The sequence below is a fragment of the Zeugodacus cucurbitae genome, chromosome 4 (assembly GCF_028554725.1).
Source record: "Zeugodacus cucurbitae isolate PBARC_wt_2022May chromosome 4, idZeuCucr1.2, whole genome shotgun sequence".
NCBI lineage: Eukaryota > Metazoa > Arthropoda > Insecta > Diptera > Tephritidae > Zeugodacus > Zeugodacus cucurbitae.
Window position 1 is genome coordinate 18794352 of NC_071669.1, and position 24098 is coordinate 18818449.

Sequence of the window (24098 nt, forward strand, 5' to 3'; positions counted from 1 at the left end):
CCTGGTCCCTCCAACGGAGTGGAGGCCTTCCCCTTCCTCGGCTTCCTCCGGCGAGTACTGCATCGAACACTTTCAGGGCTGGAGTGTTTTCGTCCATTCGGACAACATGACGCATAATTTTCCTTTCGAAAACTCCTAGTGTCGTCTCATCTGATGTTGACATCGTCCAAGCTTCTGCACCATAAAGCAGGACGGGAATGATAAGCGACTTGTAGAGTTTGATTTTGGTTCGTCGAGAGAGGACTTTACTGTTCAATTGCCTACTCAGTCGAAAGAAGCACCTGTTGGCAAGAGTGATTCTGCGCTGGATTTCGAGGCTGACATTGTTCGTGTTGTTGATGCTGGTTCCCAGGTATACGAAATTATCTACGACTTCGAAGTTATGGCTGTCAACAGTGACGTGCGAGCCAAGACGCGAGTGCGCTGACTGTTTGTTTGATGACAGGAGATATTTCGTCTTGTCCTCATTCACCTCCAGACCCATTCGCTTCGCTTCCTTATCCAGGCGGGAACAAACAGAACTAACGGCGCGGTTGTTGCTTCCGATGATATCAATATAATCGGCGTACGCCGACAGCCAGGAGCTGAACACTCTTGTAGCATAAATTTCAAGTAGCGCTAGTTATCTCAGGACACCAAAGTGTCTTATATTGAAGCCTCTTAAGCATATCTTATGTGTATTGCAAATTTGCATCATCCCATTGCGCTACTAACACTCTGTGCTTAGCTGTATGCTCCGTTAAAACTAACAACTCTCTAAGCTAATAATTTTCCAGGCACACACACATCTTTCGAAGCATATATTTGACTATAATTTATTATAAGTATTAGACATTACACATTACACATGAGAATGATGAGCAGCGTTATTGACCACTTTGGCTTGAGTGTTGGCTGCACGTAGCGCTGATAACCCATACAAGCACTTATGATATATCATAACACATTGCTATGTACAATTCATATATATATATATATATATATATACATATATATATATGCATTTTCGTAAATCTTATTTAACCAGAAAATTAAATGTCAACTTGCTGATGGAGGCCTTCAGTGGCTGCCTACGACTCAAATATAGCAATAACAACAACAGCGTGTTACAAATATGATGCTAACGTAATAATAGCCACAGCGTAACGTATCAACCGCTGATCGGATTGCAGCAATTTCTGCCAGCCGTCAGCAGCGCTCCGTTAGCTACTTTCGGCGCCAGCTTGAGGCTGTTGTAGCATTGACATGTGTCGGACATTTAATGTACGTAATCGTAACCTGCACCGTTAAACAGATTGCCTGCTGTCAGTGGCAAGTGATGGCTGGTGTAGGTAGTTGCTTCATTATATTATATATATATGTACATATGTGTAAGACATATATTTAGGTGTGTAAACAATTTGAAAATCAACTGTCATTTGCAGGTAAATTTATTGGCCTCTTTCGCAAGAAGACAGGCAATTATGTGTGGTTCACACATGCACAAGTATTTACACTTACGCATATTCCATAATATACGAGCAGGCATAGTCATTTACTTGTAGACCATCATCTTTGTTACTCAGTCTTCCGATATGTGATATAATTTTTGGCAGCCACGCCACGCAAGATGGATTATGAAATATTGCTGTATTGGCGGTTGAAGAACTGCGGTTGGATTATTATCCAAAACCAAGTAAGGAAAGGCAAAGTTCGGGTGTAACCCAACATTCTATACTCTCGCAATGTATTTATTTAACTTTATTTATATTATATAATACACAATTTGATTCAAATATTCGTTATTTATATTGTATAAAGTTCATTGAAAGTTGGAAACCCTAATATTAGGTTGGAGGCACCGAGGTCCTCGTGTTCGATATATGGGGCCTTGAAAACCTATGGTCCGATTTCGGGATTTTTAGAATGGGGCTGCCATACTCTAAACTTAGTATTTGTGTAAAGTTCTGCACCGATATCTTCACTAGTGCTTACTTTATATATTGTAATGTAAACGATTCAGATCGTCTTCAAAGTTCTAGTATATAGGAAGTAGGCGTGGTTGTGAACCGAGTTGGCCTATTTTCACAACACATTATTGGGAGGTAAGGAAACTATTACAAACCAAGTTTCATTGAAATCGGTCGAGTAGTTCCTGAGATATGGTTTTTGACCCATAAGTGGGCGACGCCACACCCATTTTCCATTTTGTAAAAAAATCTGAGTGCAGCTTCCATCTGCCATTCCTTACGTGAAATTTAGTGTTTCTGACGTTTTTCGTTAGTGAGTTAACCCACTTTAAGAAGTGGCTAAAAAAAACAACTGCAGAAAGTTTGGTTTATATAGCTCTATTGGTTTCCGAGATATGTATAAAAAACCTATTTGGGGGCGGGGCCACGCCCACCTCCCCAAAAAAATTACATCCAAATATGCCACTTCATAGTGCGATGCTTCGTACCAAATTTTATTTCCATAGCTTTATTTATGGCTTAGTTATGGCACTTTATGTGTTTTCGGTTTTCGCCATTTTGTGGGCGTGGCAGTGGTCCTATTTTGCCTCTCATGGTCCCAAGGAACATGTGTGCCTGGTTTCGCCAAGATTTCTAAAGTTTTACTCAAATTACAGCTTGCACAGACGGACGGACGGACGGACGGACGGACAGACAGACATTCGGATTTGAACTCCACTCTTCACCCTGATTACTTTGGTATATATAACTCGTTTAGTTCTGGGTGTTACAAACAACCGTTATGTGAACAAAACCATAATACTCTCTTTAGCAACTTTTTTGCGAGAGTATAATTAATAAAACTTCTTACATCTGAGGATACCCATTAGACGTGAATGGAGAAGAGATTTAATAAGAGAGGAGGATACTATCTCAATCTATGTATACTGATGGATCTAAAATGGACTGCGGTGCAGTTACGGAGTATACTCCAAGGATTATCCCTCTCTCTCTCTATCCGTTTACCAAACTCATCCAGCATCTTCCAAATGGAAGTGGTAGGCATAGAGAAATTCTATTGAATAACTACGCGTGGATGCAGAAAGTGAATATATAGGAGATGAGATGTGCTAAAATCAGGAGCCTTTATAGATAACACCGAGGCTAAGTAAATACATTGCCCATCAGGAACTATCAAGAGAGAAAATGAAGAAATTGCTCAGAATAGATGGAAATCTAAAATACGGAAATGTTAAATAAGAAAGCGGATATGGCCTGAGTATGATAGGATAAGAACTAAGGACTTGTTAAATAGATTCAGGAAAAGTATAGACAGTCTTACAGCATACGAAAAAGCATGAAAATGGGTCTGCGCTACATCGTCTCCCCTAACTAGATGAGTACAAGGAGACGGTTTTTCACTTTCTTTGTGAAATTTGTGGCAGTCCACAAGAAAGGATAAAGGAAATAGGACATTTCATTGAAAGCACCAAATGATTCGAACGTAGAGATGAAACGTGATAGCATGAATATAAAGGTCATACAATAGTGCATCAAAATGGCGGATCTTGCGGTATTCAATTACCGGAAAGGGTGCACTACTACAGACAGGGTTCGATCGTCGAAAAAACTACCCATAGCCGAATAAACTTCGTGTAAATTCTGGTTTCGTAGAGCCGGCTGTTTGGAGATCTCCTTAACCAAGCTCAAAATAATTTTTGGTTGCATAATTTCACATGATGTTTCATAACTAAAAGCGCCGTGTCTACTACAGTGGGATCTAAGTAAACGGGTCGGAACTTGGATTCCTTAAAAGAAGGTTCTGTCGACAAAAATCTTGAAATTATTTGGGAAGTATATACTGTCGTCAGTCTTCCTCAATACCGACTCTCTCCAATAGTTTTCGATGGACCAAGCCTCTTGTTCCCTTGAAGATTTCCGTTTTGTGTTGCTGCCACGGAGCTTTTTCAAAGCGTACAAACCAAGAAGAGTAATTTTAATCTGCAGATCTTTAGATTAGTAATAGAGTTGGGCCAAAAACTTCCACAATCTTGCGTTGACACTTGTTAAAAACCTCGGGTTTATGGATCTGTCGTCAGCACTGATTGCTGTCATCAAAACGGAGTAAAACTTACCGATTAAAATAGGGTTAGAGGCCAAAAGGTCGATTCCTCTACCACAGAACCGGCACTCGTGTGAGTTGCGCCAAAACGCCGTCTTAGAGTATGGTTGACATTCCTTAGTTTTGGTCAATGACCGGTTAGACAGACAGATAAAATAAAAATTCTGCTTAGAAACGTCAATTGATTATCGCAAAATTTAAAAAAAAACACCCAACCCCTCAAAACCTCAACCAAAGAAAAGTGAAAAAACGAAATATGTATGTAAATACAACAAGTTAAACGCTTCACTTGCACATATTTACCCAAATGCAGCGCGTTTCACATAGTCACACAATCACAATCAGTGTCACCGTCAGCAGCACACCAGAATATGCTGGAATGCCAGTAGCAGCAGCAGTGAGATTGTCGCCAACGCTAACAGCAGCGACACCATTTTCATTTAGCACACAATTTTCAACGCCATCAAAGCAATCATTCGCAACGTTGCGCCCTTTAGATAGTGTGCCGTTAAGCGTGTGTACAGCTGTTTGCCCAACGGACATGTGTGCATGTGGTGCACGAGCAACCGCAGTTGGCAGCCAAACATGCGCCACAGCAAAGACAGCGAAAAACAACAACAAAAAAATAACAAAGTGTTATAAACAGTAAAAGTAAGAGAAATCTGTTCATTCACAGATGCACTCATTCCCCGCAATCACCGCCCTCACTGTGTTCTTCTGCTACGCTTCTACGCTTGCTGACGGTGTACTAAGTATTCACTACTTGAGAACCGAATATGCAAGTTCTTTTTGTTTTTTTGTTAGCGCGCTAGTTCGTTGTCTTGCAGTGGCAGTCGGCACAACGGCAGTATTTAGCAGAAGTGTTGAACGATTGTCCACACCTCGCTTGAATAGCATGAAAGCCTGTTTCTACTTTGGCCGCGAAAGCCGAGGAGTGCGATTAAATGGTGCAGATTTTTTCTGGCCGCTGATCGGCTTACATTTGGTGTGAATGCAGCTTAGTAACTGCTCACGCATTTTGTAAGGTTTTTGCGTTGCCTTGCCTTACCGGACATGCCGTTGTGTCCTTCAAAAGCAGTTGTGCTTGTTTGTGTTTTTTTTTTTGACACTCTCTCTCTCTCTCTTCACTTCTTTTTTGCTTATCTTGTGTGCTGCCATCGTGGTTGGCAGGCATCCAATACAAGCGCCGCAAATATTTTGGCTGTTCGCAGCATCTTCATATCAAAGGCGCAAGAAAGCGCTGCTTCATTTGCTCATCATGGCAGCTGTCATTTGCCGGCGGTCGTGCTTTTGGCTCGTTGCAACACTTGGCTAGCACATTTTGGCGTTTTTCGTGGTGTACTATTATTGTTTGCATTATTCTAATGTAATATTAACACATTTATGATTTTTTGTTTGAGCTTTGTCAGGAAATTTCTGTGGTTAATTGACATGTAGTAACATTTCATATAAAATGTTGGATGAATTTTGATTTTTTTTTTCAGAAAAAAAGAAAAGAAACCACATTATATTTGTATACTAAAGTAAAACGAAGGCCAATACGTTAGTTATAATTTGTGTATAAAATAAGCATCATTTACCTATTATCGTTGATCTTTTGCATAAAATGTTACTCATACGCTCCGTCATACTATAATCATTGTAGTTCTCTTTGAACCGCCATACATAGAAAAGTCAAAGATTTAACTAAGAATTGGTATAATTTAAATAGAGGGCATGATACTTTGATTACGTTTACTCATGTATTGAATGAATTCGAATATGATCCCGGAAATCATATTCGTGGAAGGCGAGTTTAGCACTATCTCTATCTCTATATAGTAGTGGATTGCTGACGTATGAGCTGCGGTTGAAACCTAATGTGCTGTAATGTAGAAGATGTTCAAATAAGATGCTTTCTGGAATTTAGGTTTAACAAATCGTCCAACCACCAGAACTTGTGTGAAATACTGGAATTTCTTTTCAACATAGCATAAAATTTCTGCTGAAAAATTAAAATTTCTCCATTATGATCTGACTGATCTGGCAGTCTAAAGTAGGGTTTAAATTTCTTAATCTAGTATCATTTGCTTCACATAAATATTTATGTTTGAGTAATATTTCTAAACTGTGGCGGAGGAAAATATCTAAATATATATTTTGTATATTTGACGATATTGATGCAAATAACCAGGAGTCATGTGATAACGCCAAGAAAACTGTTTTGAAGACCCGTAAAATTGATGGTAATTAGTTGGACACCAGCCTCTTTAGAGGAGGATTTGTATCTATCCGTATTACGTATTATATCTCAGTTCATTTTATCGTTCATTCCTCATCATAAAATATGTTGGAGCTTTACTTCTTTAAAGGAATGATTTGACAAGGACAGCAGTTCTCTTTATTTTTATGAATAGGAAAAAACCACAAGGAACCATGTCTTGAGTCTGGGGCATAGTTACACTATTGTGTTAAGCCTGTACCTTGTCTTTTTATAAATTCTTCTTTGACCTAATTTTTAACCCAACATCATTCACGTCATTGTATTCATACAATTATTTGTGGTGAGTCTTCTATCTCTTGTTCGAGCCAGTTTAGTTCGGATTTCTACAAAAATATTTGTCTTGAGCTCGTCATTGATTAAAGGTGTTCAGCCTTACATTTTGCTGTTCAAATATCTCACAAAAAATGAAGTTAGTTGGAGTAAAATCTGACGATTTGGGTGGCCAGTCAATACTACTACTATTTGACCTCAAATGTCCGAATGATTTTTTAAAAGAAATTTCGAGGTTTGATTCATAGTGTAACCGTGAAAAATTTAATTCTGACATCAAGACTATTTTGAATGTAAATCGTCACTATTTCGACGCTCTGATACGATCTATAAGTGGCACGAAATGTATAGAATTGGGGGTTGTAAATAAAAATATAAAATAAATAACTTAAATATATCTAAAATACCCAATGGTTTTGTAATCAATTTCAATGCTTTTAATCTCTGGCGAAAATTATTGCGTCCTGTTTAGAGAGGATGAGTTAAAAGAGAAGATATGTTCACCAAGATGAAATGTAGTCAGCGAACTTTCGGAAGGCAACCAGGTAGTCAAAATGGATCTTAACGTGTTTTCTGCGGCTTCTGGCAAACAAAGTTTTACAGTAGTTCATACAGTGCTTGTTATAATGAGGGCACATTCTTAAATAGATATGCGCTTTTTATGATTTTATAACTTAATGCACGATTTATTATATATTAATTAGATATTAGGCTTTTCAAACTGTTAAATAAATTTAATACATTAAGATTATAATTGAGAAACCACTCGATTAACGATCAGCTGTTATACATTTCTTTTTTCCTGTTAAGAAGATGGTAAATTTCGTCAGCTGATTAATTTTTTATTATTTTTTTATTCACAGTTAAATTTACAGCGTGGGCAACAACTCGAAGAACTGTATTCCAGTTTCAACTTGATTTTTGGCCAATTAAAAATTAATGTAATGAAGTAAGATTTTTCTTTTGCATAGTCAAACGGTCTAAATCAGCGCTTTAATTGAGCAAAGGCCGGTTATTTAATCAATTAACTTCTGTGCGAAAAGGCTATACGATTATGATTTCAACACAGAGAGCACATTAACAAATATGCACGTTATTTGAACGTCTGTAAGCGATCGAGGAAGGGATCATGTGTAGAAGTTCAAACAAAAAACTGGCTGTTACGATGAGGATTGCCGTCTCGCAGCGGAAACGGCCACAACATATGCGGGATGGGATAGATACCGAGAGCTGAAGAAGGAAGTGAGAAGTATTTGCAGACAAAAGCAGAAAGAGGCCGAAATGCGTGAGTATGAAGAACTGGAGAAGCCGGCAGACAGGAAAACATCAAGCGACTTAACGAAAGTTTCAAGACCGGAGCATCCTCATGTAGAGACCAAGGTGGTAGTCTGGTAACCGATGTCCAGGGCATACTGGGATTCTCCGACCTGCTGAATGGCAGTGAAAGTACAACACCAGGAGATGGCGAACCCGATTCCCCAATCGATGACGATAGAACAGATGTTCCATTACCCGACCATGAAGAAATTCGAATAGCAATAACCCGCTTGAAAAACAACAAAGCAGCGTGGCTGTTGGATTACCGGTCGAGCTATTCAAATACGGCGGCGAAGAACTGATAAGGTGTATGCATCAGCTTCTTTGTAGAATATGGTCGGAAGAAAGCATGCCTGACGATTGGAATCTCAGTGTGCTCTGCCCAATCCATAAAAAGGGAGATCCCACAATCTGCGGCAATTACCGTGGGATCAGCCTCCTAAATATCGCATACAAGGTTCTATCGCGCTTACTGTGTGAAAGACCTAAGCCCACCGTCAACAAACTGATTGGACCTTATCAGTGTGGCTTTAGACCTGGAAAATCGACAATGGACCAGATATTCACTATGCGCCAAATCTTGGAAAAGACCCGAGAGAGAAGAATCGATACTCACCATCTTTTTATCGATTTTAAAGCTGCCTTCGATAGCACGAAAAGGAGCTACCTTTATGCCGCGATGTCTGAATTTGGTATGCCCGCAAAACTTATGTAGCTGTGGAAGCAGACGTTGAGCAATACCATAAGCTCCGTCAAGATCGGGAAGGACCTCTCCGAGCCGTTCGATGGTTTCAGACAAGGTGACTCACTATCGTACTACATCTTTAACTTGATGTTGACAAAAAATACGAGCTGCAAAGCTAAATAGAGAAGGTTCAATCTTCTATAAGAGTGAAAGCTTATGGCGTACGCCGATGATTTTGAAAGACTTGACTTGGAAAGACGAAGTGGTGAGCGACCTGGTTACATTTGGGATTTCCAACTCGCGCCGAATAGCGAAGGAAAGAGAAGAATGGCGCGCTGTTGTCCATTCGGCTATAACCGGCTAAACGGTTTTTACGTCAATTACATACATACAAACGATATATTTATCCAGTGTGTTGAGTACGTGACCACCAAATGGTAGTTCGTTGCTTAAAATTCTAGCTGTGATAAAAACCAAATATTATAGAAATTTTACCCACTAATGACCACACCTCAAATAAATAGTTATGTCAAATCACTGCGAAATGATAAACGACTCACATAAATATCCATCCACTAGCCGCTTACTGCCGTCTCCGAATTTTTTAGAACTCTCTAGTTCAAGTCGCACACCACTAATGGAAAGGGAAGTTCGGCCAAGCAACTAACAAAGATGAAAGCACCAATTATATACGTATAATGTATACAAATACACCGATATAATTGTTTAAGCGGAAACTAATTTTCTCACTCATTCAACAGCACCAAGTAATCACAACAGAGTCAAAACAATATGAGTAAACAAGCAAAACTGACATTAGCAATAACAATAACAATTTTTCACTTTATTGAAGCGTAATGCCATTACCAATAAAGGTAAAGAATTGAACGCACAAACACATGCAAACATACAAACATGCATATATATAAATATATATATATATATAGGAAATCTCTTCGTTAATATTAAGCAAGGCGAAAGGACTCCAACTGGCATTAAGCAGCACTGAATGAATATAGTGGCTTTTGTATTAGAGAAGTGCGAAAGTGTACATAAATACTTGTGTATGTATGTGTATGCTTGGTTGTTTGGTTGTAGCTACATAAATGTTAGTTTGTAGTTCTGTTATATTACAGCTTATCTGTGCATTGCTGTTACATACATACATATATATAGTTTACTTTTGCCTTTGCCTTTCAGCCTTGGTTTAATATTGAAAATTTATTATCTTTTCCCGAGGAGTGAACATAATTTTTAATTAACGACAATTTAATTGGCAATCAAATGCGTGGGGGAAAGCGTTGAAAGTGTTAGTTACAGCAAAAGTGAAATTGAGTAGAATTGAGCTAATGGTGCAGCATGTTGAGGGGTGAGGGTGGGAAAGTCGATTGCTGCTTGAATGCCTGTTAACCATGCTCACACCCATTGGAGCGTGGTGATTGTGTTGGCTTGAGGCGATTTCATAACTTGCTACTACTGTAGGTTGCAATTAAAACAGTGGGTTGTGCTTGCAATTAAATTTGAAATATTAAATTTTCTTTATTTGCTCTCTCTATTGAAAATTTCAAAATTTTCCAAGAGAGTATATTGAGACCTCAACAACTAGAATATGACCATACATTTTCTTCATATGAGAACATATTACCGCGACATCTGTATCACTTATTTTCACTATCAGTGGCATTGTTATAATTCCGATTAAACTGGTCTGAGTCCCGAGCCACAGCGGAATCGGGGAAAATTGAAAGACTGATGAGCTCGGAAGGTTAGGTCTGTCTCACTAATAGTAGCGTGGAATATGTCGGAGTACCGTTCTCCTATTGCGGCTTACTACTGGACAAGTGAGTCTCAGCTGAGCTGAGCAAACGCTGACTCTTCGCCCTAAAGTTCACATCTCATTACTCGTAGGGGTTCTAGAGGTAGGGTTCGTAGAGGTCGAGATCTATGCGGCAAGGTTAAAAATTTTACCGGATGCTATTTGTAGAAGCTCTCCTCCAGGTGGAATAATCTCATCACTTTCTTCTGGAATATCCCGCCTTTGCGAGATCAAGAAAAATAATTCTCGGATCTCCCTTTTTCTTACAATCGCGCGAAATAGCGGATATAGAAGTGAAAAACTATGAAACGTTATTCCAATCATTCAAATGCCAAATTGAACCAGCGTAACCAATGTAAAAATCGGTCTGATAAAGAAACAACCTGTTCTTCTCTGAAGAAAATTTCTCAAATATAGACATTATCAATCATTATTATCCTTGTCCTCAGTAAGTGAAGTCGTCAAGACTAAAGAGCAACTGACTGGCAATTTTAGGCGTAGAATTATTTATGAAACACGTTATAAAACTATGAGAAAAGAGATCTGTGTACTTAAAAATAGCATCTTTTAATCTTATATATCAGAATATCCATAATACTCGAATGCTCCTTAGATGGAATTTAAAAGCTCCATAACGAAAAAAATGGCATCCGATTTTTTTTGCAATCTTTTCATTATTTTGCCATTATTATCGTTTAATTTTTTTTTGACATATACGAGGGCTGCTGTATATATTTCTGGCCTAATAATGAATATAGGAATATTTATCAACGAAAATGGTTTTATTGTTTTTCAAATTATTCTCCATCAAGATTTATACACTTTTGCATGCGCTCAAACCGCTCGAGCATACGCTCGAAGCACTTTTTTGAGCCTTTTTTTGAGCGATTGTCAAATTGTGCGGGATCCAACGAGAACAAACCTTTTCTACGACCAGGTGTTCATGCAATATCGAATGTATGCTGGTGGGAGAAATGCAGAGGCATGCCTCTACCTGAAGGTATGTTACATGACGGTCTTGCATTATCAGTTCACGTGCGGCATCGATGTTTTCTGGCACAACGGCTGTTTTTGGACGACCTTCAGGGAATTCGTCTTTGAGCGAGCGTCGTTTAGATTGAATTCGTTGTACCACTGCTATAGGATGGTGTTTCATAGCCATACAAAGATTTTAGTTCATCGATGCACTCTTGTCGCGATAATCCACGTCGAAAGTTGTGAAAAATGATCGCACGAAAATGTTCACGAGTTAATTCCATTTTTTGGCCGAGATGAATTTTTTAATTCCCTGTAAATAAAACAATTCACGATTAAATGACAAAACGTTCTGAGTGATGTTATGCTAAAAAATGTCAAACTTTCCAATGGAAATGTCAGATTGCACCTGTCAACACTTGGTGTTGCCTAGGCCAGAAATATATATAGCAGCCCTCGTACCAAATTTCCATGTGTGTATTTAAATAATTAAATTAAATTGAATTTATTATTATTTTTTAATATTAAAATCATTTTTATAATTTCAAGTAAATAATATTAAGTTGAATATTACACAAATTTCACATATTTTTATTTCCGAAATATTTACCAATTTTCATATTTATTTCTAACAGTTGCAAATTCAATATTCGTTTAAAATATTATACAAATAAATTAGTTTTTCGCTTTTCAAAAATCTACTTATCGCTGAATAATTTATTATTTATTTTGTGCAAAATTTCAATTAAGTGCACTATTTTTCAAAAATAGCCAAAATTTTGTATGTATGTTTACTGTAATAATATCATTAAAGTTCTATTTTGCTATATTGCCACACTACCACACTCTACAAATGACCTTCAAATCGCCAGCCTTACTCTACAGTGCTGTTCGGTAGAGTATTTCTTTTTTATTGCTCATGAACGTCATTCATAATCGAGTTGTTATGCAGCAACATTTTAATTAATTTCATACTTGTACATTTCACGCAATTAAGGGCGCCGTGGCAAAGCCGTTTCGTGGTTGGCGTTGTTTTACGCGACGCCTTCTTTCATAGAGAAATTGAAGAATTAATCGTTGTCTATAAGTGATGATTGGCTTTGTTTTAGTTTTTGTAATATTGTGTCTGCCAGTCATTTTAATATACTCTACATTCATACATACTTATAACGTTAACTGTTAATTTCTTAGAATATATGTAGGTATGTATGTATATGAAATATTGCTTTTGTTTTTTTAATCTTCACTGACAATTAAACAGCCAGCCAGCTTAATGTGCTCGCTCAATTTGTTGCAATAATTTTTAATTGATTTTTATCACTAATTAATTATGTATATGTGTGTATGGAGCATAAGCAAATTTGTTTCGAATAATTGAAGTGTAAGTGAGTTAATTGAAAGCGAAGAAAGTTAATATAAATATTTTTTCGTTAATGGTGTGAAAGTTCATTAATAATGCATTTGTCTGCAATTTATTACTGTTTCGTTGTGCTTATTACATTTTATAGATATTTCAATACCCAAATTTCTTCTCCAAGTTAGAGAGGGTCGATCTTTATTTCGGCTTCCTTTTGGATTCCAGTCGATAGTGTTCCGGGTCTCGTTGTTGTTTTTGTTGTAACGGTTATCCAAAGTGGCCTGTGCCTGCAAGCATAAATTAATTGTCATCGAAGTCATCTAAGGAGGCACAGGAACGAGTTGTTTCGACAAGGTCTGATCAAGGGGAAGGGTGTTAGATGAGCGGGGTTTAGGGGACTTGCAAAGAGGTAGTTAGTGTCCTGCGGTGATTCAATGCTCTAGCTCGCTCTAGTTTCGCGAGACAACTTGAGCTCTGTGTCTGCGATGGGTGGTGTTTTATCTTCAAGTACGCCATTCGCGGGAAGATGAAGGTGTTAATGACTCTTCTGGAAATGGCGTTCAGTGTTTGTCGAAGGTCCGTCGCATCCGAAGTCCAGTCAGTATGGTCCTGTCATTGAAGATATGTCGTCTGCCGACCTAGACTATGATCTTCGAGGCGTACTTGACGAACACCTCTATTTGTTTACGACTACTGAACTCTTTCTTGTACAAAATACGACAGTTTAGTTTTGAGGGGTCCCTTCTACAGACTAAGACTAGACATGGGGAGATCACGGATGGAAAAGTGTATATGGCCCTTTAAGGATCTCTTTATTTTTGGGAATAGGAAATTGTCATTGTTACAGTATTGTTTCTGCTCCACAAACAAGCTCATAAAAAAATGAGCAGAATACAGCTGTAAATTGAAAAAAAAATTAAAATTAGACTCTTCACATCCGTGAAATTTTTAATTTTTCAAGTACCGTTGCCTCCTCTTGCTATTTATGGACTTTACTATTATGTAACTAATAAAATATCTCAGCAAAGAAATCTCAAAGGCTGAATGAAAAGGTTTTTTAAAAGGCTCAGACTTGGAAAAAGTTGAATGTAAGCCTGGTAAGCTTAAAAGCTTCAAATCAGTTTTTTCAGTTGCTTGCTATAAAGCTAAGAAAATCCACGCTCAGCTATTAGACGAGTCTCGATTTAATTTCACGATCTTTTAATTGCTACAAATTACTTAATTTGAAACTTTTCCAACTGCAAACACCTCTATTCACATACGAGTACATACATAAGTATGTAAGTGTGAAAGCATGTGCGTATGCTAACTTAGCCATCAAAAATTTGCGCTTTTAGGAAATCTGATTAATTTGCAGGAATTATTTAATTTAAAAGTATGCAAACACGTGTGTGTGTTTGTTGTGTTTGTAAGGAAATTGTGCACGCATGTGCAAAGAGGTAAACACACTCAACGCTGACGAGGTTCACGACCTAAAAGCACACAAATCTTACCACAATGAGCGTGCAACAGCAGCGACAGCTGTTAGAGTGGCACAAGTGCTTGTATCTGCCTTATGTGTGTGTGAGTTTGTTTAACTACGACGACAACGTGGTTACCTTTGCGAGAGCCATTGACTTAGCTAAAGTTTGCCGCTTACTTTTAAAGTATACACATGTATGTGAGTATGTATGCATGTTTGTTGGTATATAGGAGGCACTCGGGGGAATAGTGCTAACGCATGGCCATAGATCAGCAGTTACACAGCAGTTGCTAGCTGCTTTATGTGGCATGCATCCGTCCAACATATTGCCACAAGTTTTAGGCGCACACGTTTGCCACCGCTGATAACATCGTCGTCGTCTGGCAGCGATTTGGAGACAAGCGAAGTTCTAATGCTTAGCACAAGTACGTGCGTAACTGTTGTACTTACATATGCACATTTTGTTATAAAGGTGCGCATTTATTCAGCTCGTAGACGACAGGCAGTAAGTGTGACATAATGATGAAACTTGCCGCATCACATCACACCTCATGGGATTTCCGTGTGCCGTGAGTTCACTCGTTCGCATTGGCTTGCTTGCTTGCTAAAGTAATACCCGGTGCATATATGCGACGAAGCGTGCGCTGTGAGCGTGTATAATGTGTGCTCTATACGAGGGTCGTCCGACTGGTACAAGGATAGTCAATGGGATTTCAAGTCGGATCCTGAGGAGTCATGTATTTAGTAAGTATCTCAGAGGCCTGCATGAAATATTGGCCATAAGACTGCGGACTAGAAGCGCAAACGTAAGATGACATCGCTACAGCCTTTGACGCTGCTTAAGCGGCTTCGGATCGCGTTGATTGTTTCGTGATTGTCGACGAAACATTGATCCGTTGCAACACCACAAGAGACAAAGAAACAGTTTCAACATTGGATTTCATAAAGCGAAGCTGATCCGAGGTAGATCCGAAGATTATCCTATCTCCCGGAAAATAACACTTTTTGCTAAGATTCATTTGGTGTGATACTACCTGGAACAGGACAAAACGGTAGCTGGGACCTATCGCCATCTTTCCTTCACTGACCTCGTATAGATAAATATGTACAACATCTTAAGTCGCAACAAGACTTTTAACATCCGAATACGTGTATGTAGCGGTTTGCTAACAGGAAGCTTGTTGGTTTGTAATGTCGTTTCCTCCCATTGCACGTATTTGATTTCCACCTTTTTGGACAGCAAAGTTGAGCTGACACAGTTTCAGCAATCTTTCAAACTAGCACAAGTAGTTATATAGTACATTAGTAAAGGTAACCCTGAACACATTTTTTCCGTTGAATATTTGAGATTATTTGTGCTATTAATTTCAACTGAGGATACGGACTACTATAAAACCATCTTGATAGATAAAGTTCTTAAGAATATTATTATTTTTTCGATTGACTGATTGACTCTGGCGTGTGCACAACAAAATGTGTGCCAAGTGGGTCCTTCGAATCCGGACAACAGCTTACGAAACCAAGGAAGTCGGTATATATCACATATGGGATATATATCTATATATATATATATATATATATATATATATATACCCAAGAAGAAGAATTAATGAAAGATTCGCCGATTTGCAGACGAAAATATTGAAATTCAAATTAGCTTACATCCCTGATTACTTGGAACACTGCATCGCGGAACTGTCCCTCAACGATTTCTGCTCTACGCACATACCTACAAGGACTATATGGAGGAGGAGAAACCGATGGAGAAGAGGCGCATTGACCTTTTTCCCGGATGTATCGAAACTCAGCGCGAAGGTGGGAGGAGGAGTCTTCTGACGGAAGCCTATCAAGCAGAGGTGTCTGCGATCAAGGTAACATTGAACATACTGCCCCGTCTTGTGGCTACCTTCAGATATATACTCACTCCGACAACAGAGCAGCCGGAGGAATCGTTGAAAATTGCAAAGCGGACAAACTTGCCCGGAATGGGATCGAGTTAGCATTTGCGCCCGAGAGCTGGACAAACAAATAACGTGTGAGTTCTTCAAGCTTTGGAGAACAAGCAACACCTGTGCAATTGCGAGGTCCTTTTGGCATGTAGTGAAGCTTTCTCTCAGCAAAGTCCATCTGGGTGCGATCATATGTGTGCTTACTGGACAATGTCCGATAGGTACATATGAGTTAAAATTAGGGATCCTGGCAGATGCAATTCGCCGAAGCTATGTGGAAAAAGGTCAGGTGGAATCATCTAAGCATTTCCGTCTCCAATGTTCAAACTAAGATTGAACGCTCCTGTAAGGCTCAACTTTGGCGAACATAGCGAGTTGGTTAGAACTTACATTAGCCGACTCAAGTAGTTTATAACAGATTCCAAGCAATTTGCCGAATCATAAGGGTATTTGCATATGCAGAGATATGCCTAATAAACAATACTAACCTAACATTCAAATTGAAAATTGCTCTCTAAAGTCGAAAAGTATAAAATCTAATTTTATTCAAATTAATCCATGATATGTAGATTATGCAGTGATCAAAGGAAATGCCAAATATTGAGACGGAGTATCTACCTCCGAAGCTCAAATAACTTTGTCGAATTAAACTCTGTCTCTCTATCATTGTCACACACGTTGAAGAGTCGATTCTACTTGTAGGGGTACAGCTGGAAATGTGATATCTGTTCCGTTACAAAAAGTTATGTGGGTCGGTTGCAAGTAAAACCTTTTTTAAGTGGTATAACATCGAATTTATTTCTTTTTACTTACATATATATCAAAATAAATCGCTCGAAGCCTGCTACAAGTTTTCAAGTATTTCCACTTGACGGGCAGATCAGTCAGTGATTTTAAATGGGCCAAGGTGCTCAGCTCTTGAGAAATCATTATAACACAACAACAACAACAATACAGCTGCATTATTAAACTCGATATCTCAAAACTCTAGAAAGAAATACATATTTTTATAAACTGATCGAGGTATCAAGTTCAATAGATCTATTTCAACTTTCTGGTCATTTCATTGTAGGATCTCTTCAAAAATCGCCATCAGAATATCCTTTCATATTCATAAATGTTATAATTCTCACTCGTAGCTACAGTACTCATTTACTTCATTGGCTGCTTGGCGGTTAATCCCTTAATACCTCTCGCGCTTAAGGCTGCGCGACTTCACAACAGATGAATAATACAAATAGCTGCATAGCAAACATAAATTCAAAGTTTTACACAGTGCTTGAAAGTTAATTGTGGTCAGCATAACTGTGTGGCACACAACAACAAGCTGCATTGTGGTGACAGTGAGTGGCTGGGTGGGTTGGGTTTATATAGAAGTGAGGAGTGAGTGGGGTTGTAAGCGCGCCGCATTCATTTGGCGAGCTTTTTCAAATTGCAACAAGGCATTTATAACTTACAAGTTGCAAGCTGTAAGCTGTAAGTTGCAAGTTGCAAGTTGAATGAGTGTTGCATAAATTTAGCAAACTTGGAAACAATAACTTATTGTCATTAAAAGTTACGATATGATCATTAAATTTGAATTACAACAATGCGCATATATATATATGTATGTAGACACTCACACACACAAACACAAGTATACCAGTAGCTTACTTAGTGTGGATGTAGTTAAAAGTAGGCGAGCAGCAGCAGTTGTTACACACTTGTAGCTTGTTGTAAACGCTCGCCACCCACTCTCTTAAAGTTATGATGTAATTAAAAATGTGAAGTTTTTTACGATACTACTACTACACTTCTACTACACTTCCTACTACTCTTCTACTACTTTTAATGTTTTTTCATTTTTTTTTTTTATTTTTATTTTTTTTTCATTCATTCCACTTTAGTTGCCTGTTAAAAGTTTTACGAAATGTCAGTATATGATTATGAGCGCTGCGCTGCGCTGCTCGCCACTAAATTAAGGAGTAAACTTTGATTAACAAGTGTCGCTTGGACTCGTGCTCGTGAAATTCCGTGGCGACACACCGAAATACCCGAGTCGCCTTGCGGTCATTGCTGTGATCTGTGGCAGCAAACGCTAATATGTACCGTTATATGAGCGTGCTGTCTAAACTGCTGCAGCTTGGTGTAAGCTTAACAGCTTGCTGCTGCTGAGCGCAGCGCATTTATGAATAATACTTAGCATCCGCTTCTTTTTTTTGATATCTACAAAAAGAATGCAGTTGTTCTTAGTTAATATTAATTTTGTTGCTGGCAAGAAAGTTGTTTTTAATTATAAGTCAAATAATTTATGCTCGTTGTAAAAGTTAGTGAGAAGTGCAATTTTTTGTTGTAATTGTTTGTGACAGCAGCATGTAGAATGGCACAAAGGCTTTAATAAATTATTGTGGGTAGCTGCAGCAGCGCAACGCTTAGATAGAATGTGGTATATAGGTCATTTAAATAATTCCAGTTATGCACTTGTTTGTATGTATGTGTGTGAGTGTTAAGATAGGAGCAAAGATAAGTCATAAGCAGACGCAAGTGCCGGCATACATTTTAGTCTCAACGGAAGAAGAAAAGAAAAAATTGTGAGATACTACAATAAATAAATAGAAAGGAAATAAAACTCAAACTCAAAACCAGCGAGAATTTTACACTAAGATAGCGCAGTAGTAACAGGTCTTATATATATAAGGATATACACATATTGTTCTCTAAACACAGACTCCAGTTCATGCCATGTCTTTAGTTATACAAAATGTAAGGCAAGAGTGAAGAAGAAAATAATAGTGAATATATTTTGAAAATTTGTAGGAAACAAAAGACCTCTTTTAGATGTGTGCAAATAAAATACGGAAACCTTATATCCAAATAGTTTACTTTTTAAGTTTGCCAATTTTATGGTTATTCTTAGTTGAACAGAATTCTTGGAAGACAGTATTGTCGTAACAATTTTACATAATAAATATTGGTTTCCAACTTGTCAATTGTAGCTGGTTCTTTAGCAGATAGTACTCCAAAGAAACTTACATACTCTATGGCTTAATGTATCTTCTTCTTCTTGACAGGCGTCGACACCGCTTACGCGGTTATAGCCAAGTCCACAACAGGGCGCCACGCATCTCACCTTTTGGCAGTTTGGCGCCATTGACAATACCAAGTGAAGCCAGGTCCTTCTCCACCTGGCCCTTCCATCGGAGTGGAGGTCTCCCTCTTCCTCGGCTTCCACTAGCGGGTACTGGTGGATTTTTAGAGCTGGAGCATTTTCGTCCATTCGAACAACATGACCTAGTCTTTTTTTTAATGCACCTTACTTCTAGAAAATTTTGAAGGGCCGCTTACTATTTTTCGACATAAACATGATCTAAAAAGGATGAACCAGCTCAAACCATTGTGAAAATCTGGACAAGAATTGATCAATGGAAAAGGACCTCAGTGTGATGTCTCGTCAAAAGCTTTTGCAGCTTGAATGGGATGTGTTAATACAGCCACCATACTCTTCAGACTTGGCACATAAGGAGTATTAAATGATTATGTTTCTGCATTTTTTTTGGATGGGAGAACCTTCACCTCAAATCAGGACATCAAAAAACACTTGGACCAATTTTTTGTCTGCAAAGAATAAAAATTTAAAATGGATTGTATCAAAATGGAAATTATATAATTTCATAAAATGTTTTACACTAGTACTCAAGGGATCGATATTTACCCGAGCAACCATTAATATAATAATAATTTGTCCCCATTGCTGGTAACTTTATCTCCAATTGACGCTTTAAAAGGTACTTTCGACAGACATTAGTTCGTAGTAACCTTCTACTCTTGAAAAAAAAGCCTACAGAGTCCTGATAAACCAGAAATATCGCTTTTATTGAGTTTTAAATATATAACCCCACAATTTAAAAATGTTGGTCTTTGAAAATAATTTGTCAGTCCATATTGAATATGTAAAACATTGTTTGATAGCTGGTTTGACAGCTATCCCTCTAAGAAATTCTCTTCATCTAAGAACACCACATTTTCATACCCAAAAGTTTATTTTCGCAACGAAAAAAATTGTTTGTTACTAGTCATTAAGTGCTAAGTTCGAGTGTAACCGAACATTATATACTCTCGAAATTTATTTATTTAATTTTATTAATTGTGTGTTACTCACACAATTTTACTCACACATTCGGCATAAGTCCATTAGGAAACAAAAATCAGTATAAATAGTATATGGGGACTGGGTAATTCATGGATCAATTTCAACTATTTTTGTCACCTAGCTACATTCCTTCCAAGATTATATGCTCACTGATATATCTCACATACCGACCGATAAAAAGTCCGATGAAAGTTTGAAACGGCAAATAACAGGTATATGGGAGCTAGGGGAAGTTATGGCCCGATTTAACTCATTTTTGGCACGGAGACATATTATTAGAAGAAAAATGTTCCCTCTTTATTTCTTAAAAATATCTAAGAGACTTACTTATATTTTCAGTGAAAAATAAATTATGGGGCCTTGAAAACTTATGGTCCGATTTCGACGGTTTTTAGAAGGACGATGTTCCACTATAAATGTAGTATTTGTGCAAAGTTTTGTTCCGATGTCTGCACTAGTGCTTTCTTCATATATTGAAACGTAAACGATTCAGATCGACTTCAAAGTTCTGGTACATGGAAAGTAGGCGTGGCTGTCACATTTCATTGAAATTGATTGAGCAGTTTCGGAGATATGGTTTTGACCCATAAGTGGGAGGAGCCACACCCATTTCAAATTTTTTTACCATTTGAGTGCAGCTCTTCTGTAGCATCTTTACGATGTAATTTAAGGTTTCTACTGTTTTTTCTTAGTGCTCACGACTTCCGGTCCGGGTGTCATGATGAATAGTATCTCCCCTGGTCTCTAACTCTCTCCCCTGGCAGTTATTTTGCCTTGGGAAATACGGCAGGGGAGAGACATTTTCATGGAAAATTTAATTGTTTTAATTGATTGAATTATTTTTTGGGTTAATTATTTATTTAAATATTTATTTTAAATTTAAATATCACAGTATTAGTAATTTAGGACAATAAAGGCAAATAAATTAAATTAATAGTATACGTTATATGAATTGCCAGGGGAAAGACAAAATCAGTTTTCGAATACAGCACACCGCACAATCGGTCCGCAATAACTAAAAAACTACAGCGCTCAAAGGGATTTCGCGATTAGTATTGTTAACTTCAGGCTGAAATGAGCCTATGAGCACTTTTTTCAATGCGAATCTTTGAATTTATATCGTACAAGCGGAACAAAATTTGGCAGGGTAAATACATAAAAAATTCGGGACAAAATTTATTTTAAAAATTATATGAAATAAACAAAATAATTTTGTTTTATGTAACAATACTTAATTTTAATTATTTTCCTTCCCATTGAACTTAGTTTTGGTTTAGCATCTCATACAAAAATATATGTATTGTCCGAAAGTTAATTAAAAAGTAACAATGGGACAAGCCAGGAGAGAGACTTTTTTAGACTTTGTAAGGAATTTCAGAGAAAATTGTTTTAATTATGCAGTAAAATGTAATGTTATTTAATACACTAAATTAATATGATGTGATTCATTTAAAAAAATAGCAACATAAAGCACCAAAACAATACTTTAAGCTGATTGCCGCACAAGTTACCTCTTATCGTAGAATCACCCATTTAGTAGTTAGGTTGATACAGCTTTAATAGTTTACGAGATATATACAAAAAACTTAATAGGGGCGGGATCACGCTCACATTCCCAGAAAATTACATCCAAATATGTCCCTTCCTAGAACGATCCGTTGAACCAAATTTTACTTTTATAACTTTAATTGTGTTTTAGTTATGGCACATTATGTTATTTCGGTTTTCGCCATTTTGTGGGCGTGGCAATATTCCGATTTTGCCCATTTTCAATACGAACCTTATCCGGGTGCCAAGGAATATGTGTACCAAGTTTCATGAAGATATCTTAATTTTTAGTCAAGTTATCGTTTGTACGGACAGATATCCGGATTTCAACTCCACTCGTCGTCCTGATCATTTATATATATTTATATAACCCCATATCTAACTCTTTTTTTCTGGGTGACACAAACAACCGTTATGTGAATAAAACTAGAATACTCTCTTTAGCAACTTTGTGGCGAGAGTATAAAAATAGTCGCCAACAACCAATATAAGACTGACTATCTACCAGAACTAAGCATTGAAATGGAATATTTTAAGTTTTAAACAATCCTTGCACCACTTGAATGTGGAACAAACACAACAAAAATTTTATCGTCTCTCCTTTTTGCAAATTCTTATCACTGCAATGCCTACAATCAAGATACAAAGCAAGAATTTTAGACTTTGTGCTGCAAGTGTATAACATCCGCAATGGACAACTGCTGTAAAACTGGTACCAGTACGACAACAGCAGCACACCTGCCAGCTGTTAATAGAAACTTGCCACACAAAGGAGTCATCAATCATGCCTGAATTGCAACCACTGACAAAATCACCGGCAGCGATGCTGACAGACGCTATGCTGCCGGCATAGAAATGCCAAACAGCATTACCCAGAAGAAGAAGCAGCAAAACTGGCAATAAAAATTGAAAACAAAAAAGAATTCACGGAAATGTTGGAAAATCGGAAGAGAACATTAAAAAGTGGTGTGATTGAATGAAAGAACGTGTTCCGAATAAACTTTTTACTTGGCAGCATCAGTGCTTTGCCTAAGTGAATAGCTGACTGCCTGACTGCCATTCAAGTAGTTGCAATGACGGACTTGCTGTCTCCGTTGCCAAGCACATACGTCGTAATGGCTACACGAATGGCTGCAGCTTTGCGTTAGAACGGTAAAGTGTAGTAAGCACGTCAAGTGACTAGCAAATCGTCAAGACAAACCGCACAATTACGAACACTAGCGCATGTGTGTAAGTATATGCTTGCCACGCATGTTCTTTGTCGCAGCGAGTTGCTGCGTTAAATGTTTGTTGTTGTCACTAGCGTCAGCTGCAACGTTGCGTCGCTGCAGCAGCGCTTACTCTCTTCTATCTTTGGTGTTTATATTTCAATCTACTTCCTTTGTTTTTGTCAACTAGTTTTACTTTTATGCTATGCTATGCTCATGTCCGTTGTGTGCTCAATTTCAATTTATAGCTGTACAACGGTAAGGCGTGAGATATGTCATTGCGACATGACGTCACTGCAGTATAAAACGCATTTGTACATTTTCCACGCTTTTCATGTGTCACTCTATGCAAAAGTGGTAACAAAATGAATTAGTTAAATCAAATATTCATGCGTGAAGTGTTTATCGTTTCTAGTTGTTTCCGGTTCCGTTTAGCAAATCAAATCAAATGGAACTATTTAAAAGTTTTAATTAGTTTTAAAATATGTTTTCGACACAATTGTGTGGCGGAAATTTCAAAATGCGCCAAATGAAATGTGGAATTGGAACACTTTGGCGTTAATGGATCAAAGGAAATTATAAATATACATATTATAATATATAAAGCTGTTTTCCGGAAAATCACATCAATTTTAAAATGGACTCTTTAATTAAATGGCCAAAAGTCGATTTTTGTTTACAAATGTGGATTTATATAATTTTAATACATTTTTAGCGCGCGAAAATACAAATTTTTTAGAGAAATGCCAGCGAAGCTGTTTAATTATTTACCAAACAGGAATGCTCAATGTGCTCAAAATGCTCGATGGCCTAGTGTTCCGGAGACCAGTTTGTTAATTTTCCGAGCATATCCGAGTATAATTTGACTTCAATTTATATTTAGTGAACCTTCCTATTTTATGTTCCATAGGTTTATCAAAGAGTTAAGGGATTTGACTCCGATTTCATTCAGGTCTTTATTTGGCCGAGGTCTTTCCGTCCTCAAACAGAGTAATGACTACATCCTCTTTGCTAGAATTGGAAAAAATGCCAACCTTTAATACAATTTGAACTTATATATACATATATA